The following is a 14079-nucleotide window of genomic DNA, read 5'->3' on the forward strand; positions in this document are numbered from 1 at the left end:
GAGAAGGGGACAAGTGGAAGACAGCATTCAACACCCCCAGCGGTCACTAGAAATACCTGGTCATGCCATTTGGGGTGACCAATGCTCCCACCGTCTTCCAGTCCATGGTGAAGGACAATCTGCAGGATAGTCTCCAAATTTGTTCTCAATGACATCTTCTTTCCTTCCCTTGCGGAACAAGCTCACCACATTTGACAAGTTTAAATGTTCATCAAAGCAGTTCTCCAGTCTACTGTTCAATTTCTGGGTTTTGAGGTCTCCAGGGGGCAGCTGAAATGGATTCAGCGTTCCATGAACTTAAGAGACGTTTCACTTCTGCCCCCGTGCTTACTCTGCCTGACCCTGAAAAACAGTTCCCCTTGGAGAGAAACTACAAACTACATCAGCAACTGAGAGCTCCTAGCTGTGAAACTGGCATTTGAGAAATAGCATCACTGGCTCAAGGGCTCCTCCATTCCATTCACTATCTGGACTGACCATCAGAATTTGGAGTAACTACACTATGCTAAGAGACTTAACCCTTGCCAAGCCCACTGGTCATTATTGTTCAACCACTATATTTTCACCCTCACCTACCATCCACTCACCTGCCAATCCCAAATAAGGTCCAGTCTCCATCCTTCCTCATACTAGAAATCATCAGTACAGATGAAACAACCCCCTCCCAATGACATTCCTCTCAATCGTCTCTTTGTTCCTGACTCTGTTCAACCCCAAGTACTTACTTGGGCTCATGCTTCTCCTCTTGCCTGTCACCTGGGACTCTCTGGAACTTTGGCCCTCCTGTCTCAACGTTTCTGATGGACCACTATGAAGCAAGACACCGCCAAAGTTTGTTGCTGCCTGTCCTGCTTTTGCTCGAGGGAAGACTAGCAACCAACGTCCTCACAGCCTGCTGCAACCCCTCTCCATTCTGCGCCATCCTTGGTCGCACATGGCTCGGGACTTTGTCACCAACCTTCCTGTCTCGCAAGGCATTACTGTAATTCTATGCATTGTAGACCGCTTCTTCAAGTTTGTCCACTTTGTGGCCCTTCCCAAGCTTCGCTCGTCCAAGGAAACAGCAGAACTCCTATTCCTGCAAAAACTATTTTTTTTGCCTCCACAGTCTCCCTCTGTAAGTTACGTCTGACAGGAGACCCCAGTTTTCCAGCTGATTCTGGACAGCATTCTATTCCCCAATTGAAGCCAAGGCCCTTCGATGCCTAGTTGAGAACTCCCCTACCTCCTGGTCAACACGCTCCCTTGGGCTGAATACGCCCACAGCTCCCTTCCAGTCTCCTCCACTGGTCTGTCTCCATTTGCACGCTGTCTCGGCTACCAAGCACTGCTTTTCTGTTGAGGTTCCTGCCACCCAGCTCCTGGCCCATTGCAGTCACCAGGCTTGGAGGAGAGCTCATGCCACTCTACTTCGTCACAAGACAGAGTTGAAGAGACATTTATTTATTTATTTGTTTGTTTATTTATTTACCAGGAACAGTGCACATTAATCCACATTTCAGTTTCCACGTCAATGTAAATGTGCCTTAGCTTATGAGCTCATTTACATCTGTAGTTCCTGGGCAGGTTGTTACAAATTAGTGGCCTAATGTTATCAATACAATGCTTTAGCAAGCAGTACAATTCAACACAATACAATACAATAAAATACAATACAATACATAAATACATTACAAAAGTAACAGATGTACTGTACATACAAACAATGAGAATATGTAGAGGCAGTGCCAGAGATGAGGTAGTATGATTATTCATGATTGCAAGTTTGGTTTGCTTTAAGCCATCTCATCAGTTTATGTTTAAAGGTTAAGTAATTAGTGCTCTCTCTTAATTCAACTATTCCAGTAGTGCGTGGCTCTGACTGAGAAGACTGTTTGTCCACAGTGAGAATAATTTGAAGAACACTCTTCCAGCTTGTCAAAATTTCCCCAAGGGCACAGCAACAACTTATCCAGGAATTCACAAATCATCCCACAAGAACATTCAAAGAACTAAAGGGCTCTCTAGCCTCAGTTAAGTGTGTGTGTTAAGTATTGTGTTTATGACAACACAATAACAAATGCATTTGGAAAAAAATGCAATTCAAGGGAGAGTAGCACTGCTCTGTATGTAAACAAGGACCTGGATGCACACACCTTTCGGGACAAAGTTCTATGGACAGACAAGGCACAAGTGGAACCTTCTGTATGATGCAGGTCACATTGTGTCTGGTGTAAAGCAAAAACAGGTAACCCAGGTTCTATCAATGAAGGTCAACACGCCACCATATGGGTCTAGCCTCACCAAGGTTGAGCTGTTAGGAGACAAAATAACTCCGCGGTGTGAGTCCGCTGGCTTATTCTCTATTTTGCCGACTGGCACCATGCAGTTCCCCAAGTGACCACACCGTGTGGCATGTTAACCTTCATTCATAGAACCTGGGTTACCTACATAACCCTTCATTTTATTTTATATTGTTCAACACGCCACCATATGGGTCAAGTTCCAAATTAGTTAGGAGGGAAACCCAAGGGAGTCCAGGACTACCATTTCTCAGGAAACAAATAAGTCCCACCCTGATTTGAGGCTGAAATCCTTCAAATGAAGGGTAAAATACCAAACATAGCCATTGAGCAAGAAAATGTTAATGAGGACTAATAAAGGGGGCTCTGCTACTTACATAGATGATCCAACATTCAGCTGCTGCACAAACTACCTCTAAGGAAGCACCACTGAACTGGGGCTGCACAATATAGCTTATTGTGTTTTTTTTGCGCAATAAGAATCTCTTGCAGGTAACGGACGGTTTTGTTCATTCTTTTCATCTGGAATGATACTTGATACGGTAAAACATCTCCAAACTTCAGCGAAATGCTTCCGGGGGAGAAAAAACTTCACTATTCAATGTTGGTTAACTTACCTATTAGTTTTGAAAAACACATTGCTTACATTTCCGCTGTTTATTCTTGTAGTCATGTTTTTATCTACCAAAAGGAAACAGCATGATCCTATTACTGTCATATCAACATTGGAAAGAAACAAGTGACGTTTTTTTCCACCCAGAAGCATTTCACTTTGCCTCAGTAAATGTGTGCTACAACATCAGGTATGATTAAATAAAAAAAGACTGGAGAGAGTTGTTCCTGCACTCACAAAAAGATGGCTATATCACCCTACTCTGACATCTTCTTGAAGGCCCTGGGCCCACTAAATTATGACTGGCCGGCAATCTGGGCCCAGTGAGAGAAGCTGCTTGCCATTCTCCAAGGGGCTCGCCCTGTGCCAGGCAAACCACTGCTACTATAGCCGCATGTGGAGCAGCCCCAAAGGGACAACCTAGGTGGCTGCTGTCAACAGCCCAAGCAGCCACCAGTCAAACTTCACTTGGTCTGACTTAGAGCCTGTAGTCTAATACCAGGGTTCTTAGCACCCAAGGAGACTGGGTAAACTGGCACCAATTAACAGGTATAGAGGTGAGAAACGTAGAGCCGGATATGTGTCAGGGGCCTGAAGGGACCGGGGCCGGTGCACCACATCACCAATAGCATTGACTGGTTCACTTAGATAAGAGAGAGGTGTAATATGATGCGACTGCAGAAGCAGAGTAGACGACAACAACAGTGCACACTAATGGTATAGTAATACGTGGGGACTGATGCACACATTTCTTAGCTTTCAGCTTTATATGTAGCACAACAAGCTCAGTGCATAGCACAAATGTAGCCTGTACCAGGTATACACGGTGGAATGATGGAACTAGTAAACAGCCTAGGCTGTCTCGCTGGGAATACAACACACACCCACACATGTTGTCACACCGCTATTATATGGTGTTCGGAGAATGGGCGAAATCACACACACAAATGTTTATTAGCTAGGCAAGCCTTGCTACCATTGCAGAGGCATATAGCCTTTACTCAGCCGATTAGCAGCTGTCCTACAATGCTTGATGGGGTGACTCAGAACATTATCTGCTTCTGCCATTGCTTCCGGCAGGATAGCAAAAAGTGGGACCAACCTAAGGAGCTGTTGCGAACCCATAGGCTTGAGGGGGCAACTGTGAACTCCATGCTGCCCGAGTAATTGCCGCCTTGACAGAAGGTTCCAGAAAAATGGAATCAGAGATTTGGGAGGCATCATCCCCAAAGTCATGCTCTGAAGTCTCATCCAGGTCTGACCACTGGGGACCTCGTCTGTCATCAAAAGCACCTGAAGCCGCCACTGACAGCTCATCAGGGTGGCGATAAAAGCGTGCGTTTAGCTGCTGCTGCATCTGTGCATGCTGACATAAGTGTGAATGCTTCCGGCTGCCAGGCCTTTGCATGGGCTTGTGCCCACTTCCCAATTCACCATCAGGCTGCTACGTTGCTTGGGCTGATATGATCATCATTGGCTCAGGAAAAGCTGTCTGGCAATTGGAGGCATTTTTATGGGGGCACTTGAAGACTAACAAAAGCCAACCTCAGAGTGGGCTCACTGATCTTTATTGATAATGGAACTCATGATGGTAGCAACAGGATGAATTCTGAAGTCTACAAAAACATTCCATCTGCCAACTTACGGAGAAATGTGTGCAAACTAATTGGGAGGAACATCATCATGCAGCAAGACAATGACCCAAAACACACTGCCAACACAACAAAGGGAGCAGTGTAAAGTGCAAGGTGTAAGGTTTTAGACTGGCCAAGTCAATAACCAGACTTTAACCCAATTGAGCATGCATTCCACCACCTGAAGAGGAGATTTAAGGGACCCCAATGCATAAATGTTATTTACTTTCATTTACTTAAATACTCTCTGTTCCAATACTTTTGCTCACCCAAAAATTGGGCGGTCTAATACCAAAGGTGCTATGTTCTAAGAAGTCTAACACATCTAGGCATAAATACCACAAAATAAAAGATGAAATTCTGAACTCTGAAATGTATTCAGTGTATTGCAAAAGCAAACGAATTGGCTTTGCAGTACCAATACTTTTGGAGGGGACTGTAATTTAAAACCCTTCTCCTGACATTAAAATGTACTTATGGCAATTCTCGCCCCTACCTCAGGGAGCTGCTCACACCCCTAAACCCCACTCACTGCCTCAGTGACACCCCCGGGACCAAGTTCCATTCAATGGGGAATACACTCAGTGAGCACTTTTTTAGGTATTTACTGTACTTATTTTTTTCACTAATTAAATCTTCTGCTGCTGTAGCCTGTCTACTTAGAAGTTTTGACGCATTGTGTGTGTCCCCATTCTGACATTTGCTCTGAAAAGCACATTAACCTCTTGACCATGTCTGCATGCTTTTATACATTTAGTTGCTGCCACATGATTGGGTGATATTTGAATTAACAAGCTGGTGTACAGGTCTACCTAATAAAGTGATCACTGAGTGGATATTCCATCTGTGTAATATACTCCCTGACCACATGTGGGCACCCCAGCCACTGAGCTGTTTTAAAACAGGCCTAAAAAGATACCTTTATAGGAAAGCCTTGAGATTTCATTTTACATGAAAGGTGCATATTAAATTCAATGTATTATTATTATTATTATAATTATTATTATTATTATTCCAATGACATCTGGCAAACGGCAGATGCTTGGTTTTGTTTATTGTGCTCAGGAAGGGCTGTCTTTGTGCCACCATTTTCTTGGAACGGAGGTGCCATTTTATGGTTCTTTTTGAGAACCCAAGATGCAAGCAATCTCTGCAATTCTTGAACCATGATCATTGGGTTTCTTATGGCCTCCCTCACCATCTTCATCACCATCAATGTGCACTTGTATGGTGGCATATCAATGTAAAAAATTGCAAGAAAAAAAACAAATCTACTCACACAGAATTTGAGGAACCATGTGTGTAGCCCAAAACTCAAGCACTACAAAAGCCCAACTTTGTTTTTCAAGTGTAAGAAAAAAAGAATGCAGCAAACTTAGAATCAGTGCCCATTTTTTAATGTATTTATTAGACTTAATTTTTAGGCATACTGCTGCTGTAGCCCATCCAGTCCAAGGCTTACCATGCGTTCAGAGATACTCCTCTGCATGCCACTGTTATAACACATGGTTATTTGACCATTCTCGCCTGACCTGTCTCATTATCAAGGCATTTTCGCCCACATAACTGCTGCTCACTTTCTGGCCTTTGCACCATTCTGAACTGTTGAGCTCAGCAGTTTCTGAGATGCTCTACCCACCCCGTATGGCACCGAAATCATCCAACAGTCAAAGTCACTTTTTTTCAGTTTCAGTTTCAGCATTCCTGTTGTCCTGATAGGTCTGTGGCCAGCAAGTACTATTCCAATAAAAAAATAGTATTTGCTAGCAGTTGCATATTATGTAGAACCATCAGGCAACCGTCCTATTGGAATTGAAAATGAATAAGATTACCTTCTGATGAGCTCCTTACACACTTAGTGTCTATACAATGATTACATGTTTTACAGCCCAATATAAACACATGCAAAGCTTGCATGAATTGTAACAGACCAATCCAACAGTTTTTATACTTATGAGTGAGAGTGGCACTCATAACCCACCCAATTCCATATACTGTCTATTTTATTCTGCACAAAGTTCAGTCTAGCGTACATATTGACCTGAGGATAAAGCATTTTCATTAGTTTCAGGAAAGAAGCCAGAAAATGTTGTAAAAGCCAAAATGAATACCACCAAACCTAGTAGACCTTGGCATACATCATGAGCTTACATAGAGAGAAATTAATCTGTGCAAAATTTCTGGGCAGAGCTTGTGTGACCCATGAACAGAAGATAATATACTGTAAATCCTCAAATTGTGGCCAGGGTCATTTATTTACTTAGGCTGCACAAAGCACAGGCCTTTATTTGGGGCAGGCTTGTATTTGGGGGCCGGCCTTTATTTGTCCGAATCGACCACGCCCCCGGCTATTATCCGAGGCCCGGTTTCAAATAGAATCCTGGACACAATTTGAGGATTTACTGTAGTGCATTATATTTTTATTAACACTGCACACACTCTCCAAAAGCAAACAATTGTTAGCTTTGTGTTGAGCGTTCTTTATGAATCTCAGGTTGAAGATTGCATTGTGTTCAATTCATCCTGGATGGACAGATTCTTACACTAGGCACAGAAGGCGCAACTCCAGTCCTGGTGGGCCGGTGTGTATGCACGATTTTGCTGACACCAGTTACCCTGGCTCAATATTACAAGACGAGAACAGTTATCAGCTGCTGTTTATATCACAGAATGTGGCTAAAAATGTAAATGTAAATGATTGTGCTAATTAAATAGCTATGTGCAGAAGTTGGTCTGAAATCCAGAAACAGATACGGCCCACCTAGCCCATCTCTGTTCTATGTGATTCCACCTCTAAGCCTGTGAACCATTGATAATAAAAGGACACATTTCTTATGAGCATATGACCCAACACGTGAGGACGACTTTAAATAGCACCCATATTGTTCTCAGTATCGCTGGCTAAGGGACTGCAACACGTGTGTCACGTTTCAGGTCTGTCTCGCCATGTTTTGAGCCAACTCTTGAGCATTATTTTCTGAGAGATTCACGTTTAGATCCAAGCCTGTTTACCGACTATTGTTTATTGATTTCTGTTTCGTTGACCATCGTTTGTTTTTGACCACGTCCTCGCCTACCGTCTTTGTACTTTTGCCTCGCTGATTGTTTTATGGTTTCGACTTCCGCATCGCCCTCGACTACGACTCTGCCTGCCGTCCGCCTGTACATCTGCCCCGCTGACAGCTCTCCTGCTACCGGACCTTCCTGCACGTCTACCGACTACGAGTTTGCCTCTCGAGTTTGCCTCCCTGACGGGACTTTATCTAACCATTGTTTCTGAGTCGTGCATTTTGGGTCCAACCCCCACGCACCCGTCTCAGAACAATTTCGCCAAGATGGACCCTGCTGACTCAACCGCCATGTTCTACGCACTCCAGGAACAAGGCGCCATTGTCCAGCAACACTCCCAAGGAATCTCCGAACTTCGTCTGGAGATTCGGGAGCTGTGTGCGGAGATGAGGAGACTCGCCATCGCGCTTCAGCCACACCCACTGGAGGAACCTGCCAAGCCGCCTGCACCCCCACCTTCCAACCCCATGGGAACCTGGCAATTCCGGGAGCCACAACAATCCCCCCAGGAGAGGTTCGGTGGAGAACCGGAGAGATGCAAGGCGTTCCTGCTCCAGTGCGACTTTGTGTTCCGGCAGCAACCTCAGACCTACAACAGCGATGACCGCCGGATCGGCTACGTGATGGGATTACTTAAGGGGAGAGCCTTGGACTAGGCGACAGCTGTGTGGTCCGGGGGTTCATTCCCTCCCCGGTACCCGGAGTTCGCCGAGGAGATCCGCAAGGTCTTCCAGCACGCATCCAGCGACCAAGAGTCTTCCCAGTGCCTGATCGTCCTTCGCCAAGGCAGGAAGACTGCGGCGGACCATTCCATTGGCTTCCGCACCCTCGCGGCAGCCACCAACTGGAATGATGCGGCTCTGGCAAACCTGTTCCTGGCCAGCCTGAGTGAGGCACTCCAGGACGAGTTGGCGCGTCTTGAACCCATCACTCAGTTCGACCCACTCGTCCGTGCCACCATCCGTTTGGACAACCGTGCCAGACAACGCCAGACTGAGAGACAGGCCCCACCCTGCCAGCCGTACCCCAGGCGAGGGTCAAGTCCCCGACCAGAGGAGAAGCAAGCAGATGGACTGGAACCCATGGACCTTTCCCGTGCTGGTATGAAGATCTCAACTGAGGAACGGACACGTCGGAGAGCAACCGGTTCCTGCTTCTATTGTGGGACGCTGGGACACACCCAAGTTCGGTGCACCCTCCGGTCCAAGAGATCTGCCTCATCTGTTGAGGTAAGAGTGCTCAACAGATATGAGGGGTCTACCAGGAACGACCATCGCCCCACGCTTACTGCCATGTTGATGCTTCCTGACAGAGCAATCCAGATTAACGCGTTGGTGGATTCCGGAGCGGATGCGAACCTCATAGAAGAGGTGATGGTCATGGAACTGAACATTCCCACCCTCCCACTACCCCACCCCGAGAATGCTCGGTCATTGGACGGAAAGACGTTCTGCTGCATGACCCACATCACCAAACCCATCAGCTGATCATTTCTGGGAACCACCATGAGATGATTCAGTTCCGTGTCATCCGGTCCCCTAACGACCAGCTCATTTTGGGATTACCCTGGCTCCAGAGACACAACCCCACCATTGACTGGAGTTCATGCCAGATTCAAGCCTGGAGTCATGAGTGTCACCAATCCTGTCTTCGATCCGCTCCTGCACCAGCAGAGGGTGCACCCAACCCACCACAAACCCCCAAGCCCTCCCTGGAGAAGGTGCCCACCCCTTACCATGACCTTGGCACGGTCTTCTCCAAGACACAGGCACAGACGCTTCCCCCTCATTGACCTTACGACTGCGCCATCGAGCTGCTACCCGGTTCCACACTCCCCTCAAGCCGTCTATACAATGTCTCCAGACCCGAAAGGGAGTCCATGGAGAAATACATCTGGGACTGCCTAGCCAATGGACTGATTCGCCCATCCTCCTCACCTGTGGGCGCCGGATTCTTCTTCGTACAAAAGAAGGATGGCTCCTTGCGTTTCTGCATTGACTACAGAGAGCTAAACAACATCTACGGTAAAGAACAAATACCCTCTGCCCTTGATGGACTCCGCCTTTCATCCCCTACATGATGCCACCATCTTCACCAAGTTGGACCTATGCAATGCCTACCACCTGGTTCGTATCCGAGAGGGTGATGAGTGGAAGACCGCCTTCAATACCTCCCTCGGACACTTTGAGTACCTAGTCATGCCATTCGGCCTCACCAATGCACCTGCCATTTTCCAGGCACTAGTGAATGATGTTCTTCGGGACTTACTGGGCCGCTATGTATTTGTTTACCTGGACGACATCCTTATCTACTCCACCAATGCCAAGGAACATGAAACACACGTCAGGCAAGTTCTCCAGAGACTGTTGGAGAACAAACTGTTCATTAAAGCGGAGAAGTGTGTCTTCCACACAGACACGGTCGAGTTCCTGGGCTTCATCCTGGAGAAGGGACAGATCAGGGCGGATCCCAAGAAAATTCAGGCGGTCACTGACTGGCCTACGCCTTCCACTCGGAAACAACTTCAACGCTTCTTGGGATTCGCTAACTTTTACCGCAGATTCATTAGATCCTACAGTCAAGTGGTCTCCCCCCTCACCAAGCTCACATCTACGGCCATGCCTTTCCGTTGGGGTCCCGAAGCGGAGGGGGCATTCGTCAAGATTAAGAGACTCTTCTCCTCCGCTCCTATCCTGGTGCACCCCGATCCCACTCGCCAGTTTGTGGTGGAGACTGACGCTTCCAACACTGGGGTGGGAGCCGTGCTTTCGCAAGTTTCTTCCTCTGACAATCGGCTGCACCCTTGCGCCTTCCTCTCCAAGAAGCTCTCACCAGCAGAGAGGAATTACGACGTGGGGAACCGAGAACTTCTAGCAGTCAAATTGGCTCTGGAGGAGTGGAGGCACTGGCTGGAGGGATCTGAGAAGCCTTTTATCGTCTGGACCGACCATAAGAACTTGGCATACCTCCAGACGGCCAAGAGACTGAACTGTTCTTCGGAAGGTTCAACTTTACCCTCACGTACCGCCCGGGGTCTAAGAATGTCAAACCAGATGCCCTGTCCCGACAATTCGACACCTGTTCTGAGCGTGAGGCGCCTGAGAACATCCTCCCGGGTTCCTGCATCGTTGCTTCCGTAACCTGGAAGATTGAGGCGGTGATCCAGAGGGCTCTACGGGAGGAACCCGATCCCTGGTCCAACCCGGGAACACGTCTCTACGTCCCATCTGCTGCCCGGACACCGGTGATTCAATGGGCTCACTCGTCCCTCTTGTCTTGCCATCCCGGCTTTACCCGCACCTTGGCAGTGCTTAAACGAAAGTTTTGGTGGAGCTCCATGATCCCTGACACCAGGCGCTTCATCAAGGCTTGCACTACCTGCGCCAGAAGCAAGGCCTCCCACCAGGCCCCTGCTGGTCTACTCCAACCGCTGCCCGTACCCGGCCGACCCTGGAGCCACATTGGGGTGGACTTTGTTACCGGACCGGACTTGTTACCTTCCAAAGGTAACACCACCATCCTCACCGTGGTGGATCGTTTTAGCAAGGCAGCCCACTTCATCCCCCTACCTGGATTACCCACCTCCCAAGAGACCGCGGACGTACTGATAAAGGAAGTGTTCCGCATCCACGGAATCCCCTCAGACATTGTATCCGACTGGGGTCCACAATTCATTTCCCAAGCGTGGAAAGCTTTCTGCCTGGCCCTCGGTGCCACGGCCAGCCTCTCATCCGGCTCTCACCCCCAGTCCAATGGGCAAACCGAGAGGGCCAACCAAGATTTGGGAGCCGCACTCCATTGCATCTCAAACCAGAATCTGGCTTCATGGAGCAAGATGCTCACCTGGGTGGAGTATGCGCACAACACCCTGCCCTGCGCCGCTACCGGAAAATCTCCCTTCGAGATCTCTCTTGGCTACCAACCTCCACTGTTTCCTGACCAGGAAGCCGAGATCGCCGTTCCCTCCCTCGCCATCCACATGAAGCGCTGCGCTAAAATCTGGAGGGATGCCAAGGCCGCGCTTTTACGCACGGCAGACCATAATCGGCGCTTCGCTGATCGACACCGCACACCAGCTCCTGCCTACAAACCAGGTGACTCCGTTTGGCTGTCCACTAAGGACATTCCCCTCCAAGCCACCTCTCACAAACTGCAACCCCACTTCATTGGTCCCTTTAAGGTCCACAGCATTATTAACCCATCCTCTGTTAAACTGTCACTTCCTGCTTCACTTAAAATTCACCCCACATTCCACGTTTCATGTATCAAGCCTATATCCTCTCACCCCATTTGTCCCCCCGATCCCCCACCCCCTCCCCCCCGCATCATTGATAACCACCCTGCTTTCACTGTGAAAAAGCTTTTGAACATTCGTAAGAGGGGCCGTGGTGTGCAATATCTGGTTGACTGGGAGGGCTATGGTCCTGAGGAGCGTTCCTGGGTAGCTCCCAGTCTCATCCTAGATAAAACTTTGATCAAGGACTTCCATCGTGACCACCCTGACAAATTCAAAGGACCGCCAGGAGTCGGACGTTAAGGTTGGCATTTTTATAGCGCCTTTATCCAAAGCGCTGTACAATTGATGCTTCTCATTCACCCATCCATACACACACTCACACACCGACGGCGATAGGCTGCCATGCAAGACACCGACCAGCTCGTCAGGAGCATTTGAGGGTTAGGTGTCTTGCTCAGGGACACTTTGACACAGCCCGGGCGGGGGATCGAACCGGCAACCCTCCGACTGCCAGACGACTGTTCTTACTGCCTGAGCCATGTCGCTAAGGGGGGGGTCCTGTCACGTTTCAGGTCTGTCTCGCCATGTTTTATGTTTATTCATTTTGTCTTAGTCACGTATTGTCTTATCATGTATTATGTATTAAGTCTAGGTTCGTCATGTTGTTTAGTTTATTTCTTGTTACGATTTATTTTCTCGTCATGTCTAGTTATGTTTCGTTACGATTATATTACCTTGTTATGTTGAATGGTTATCGTCTTAGTTTCGTTTTGTGTTATGTTTTGATTTATGTTTATTGTTACGTAGACTGGTTACTGTTTAAACATACACTTTTACATGTCTTTCCGCAAACCTTGCGTTCCGCCTTTTCTCTCTCTCTCTTTCTGTCATTCACTCCCTAATTGTTTCCATTTGTCTATTTACTAAAACTACTAACGCTAGATCAGGATTGGGTAGAAACTAACAAACTAATCATGTGTTCATGTTACCTTACGTTTCTCGTGCATGTCATTTACTAATTTACTAATGCTAGGGCAGGATAGGTTTATTACTAACGATTACTAATCACCTTGTTAAACTTGTCATCCATCGCACCTGTTTTCCATTTCCTTGCTACGCTCTAACTAATTGTCTACACCTGTCTACACCTGCATTTATAACCCAGTCGCGCTACTGTTCACTGCGAAATTATCTGCCTCTAGTTTACTACGCAACTCTTGAGCATTATTTTCTGATTGATTCACGTTTAGATCCAAGCCTGTTTACTGACTATTGTTTATTGATTTCTGTTTCGTTGACTATCGTTTGTTTTTGACCACGTCCTCGCCTACCGTCTTTGTACTTTTGCCTCGCTGATTGTTTTATGGTTTCGACTTCCGCATCGCCCTCGACTACGACTCTGCCTGCCGTCCGCCTGTACATCTGCCCCGCTGACAGCTCTCCTGCTACCGGACCTTCCTGCACGTCTACCGACTACGAGTTTGCCTCTTCCCTCGGCACCGTGCTTTTTTTTTGTTTGTTTAATATTTGTTTGGCTGGATCTACGTGTATGGACATTGCTTGTTTTGACTACTCTCCTGGGATTCGTCCCGAATAAAGCCCTGACGGGACTTTATCTAACCATTGTTTCTGAGTCGTGCATTTTGGGTCCAACCCCCAAGCACCCGTCTCAACGTGATGATAAAACACTTTATGACAAAACCTTACTGCCGATGCTTGCAGCTCCATGCTCCAAGAGTGGTAGGTCATGTTTCAGAATAAATAAGAAGTTTCAGATAAATAAGAATAATTATGTTTGCACACGCAAAAAGGGTGGTAAAGAATTCAGGCATGTAGCTATACACACACACACACACACACACAAACACACTATGTATGTACATACAGTAGGTTAACTGCTGTTATGATCTGTACTGTATAACTGCATGGACGTATTGTGTAAAAATTAGGTTTCTTTGAAATGAAAAGGGGTCAGACAGGGATATCTATTAAAAAGAGTTTCCTATGCTCATAGGCCGAGTAAAGAAATTATTTTTTATGCAAATAACTCATATATTATCTCCCAACAATATCAACAATATACTGAGATAATGGCTGCCATTTATCCCTGCTAGATCACATTTAACAATGAAAGTGTTATTCATTTGTGATAAAGGAGTGATATTATATCAAAGTTCTTCACACGGATGATTATTGATATTTGTTTTGATTTGACTCAATTGTTTTCCATCTTTATCTTATTAT

The sequence above is a fragment of the Conger conger genome, chromosome 7, assembly GCF_963514075.1.
Source record: "Conger conger chromosome 7, fConCon1.1, whole genome shotgun sequence".
Taxonomy (NCBI): domain Eukaryota; kingdom Metazoa; phylum Chordata; class Actinopteri; order Anguilliformes; family Congridae; genus Conger; species Conger conger.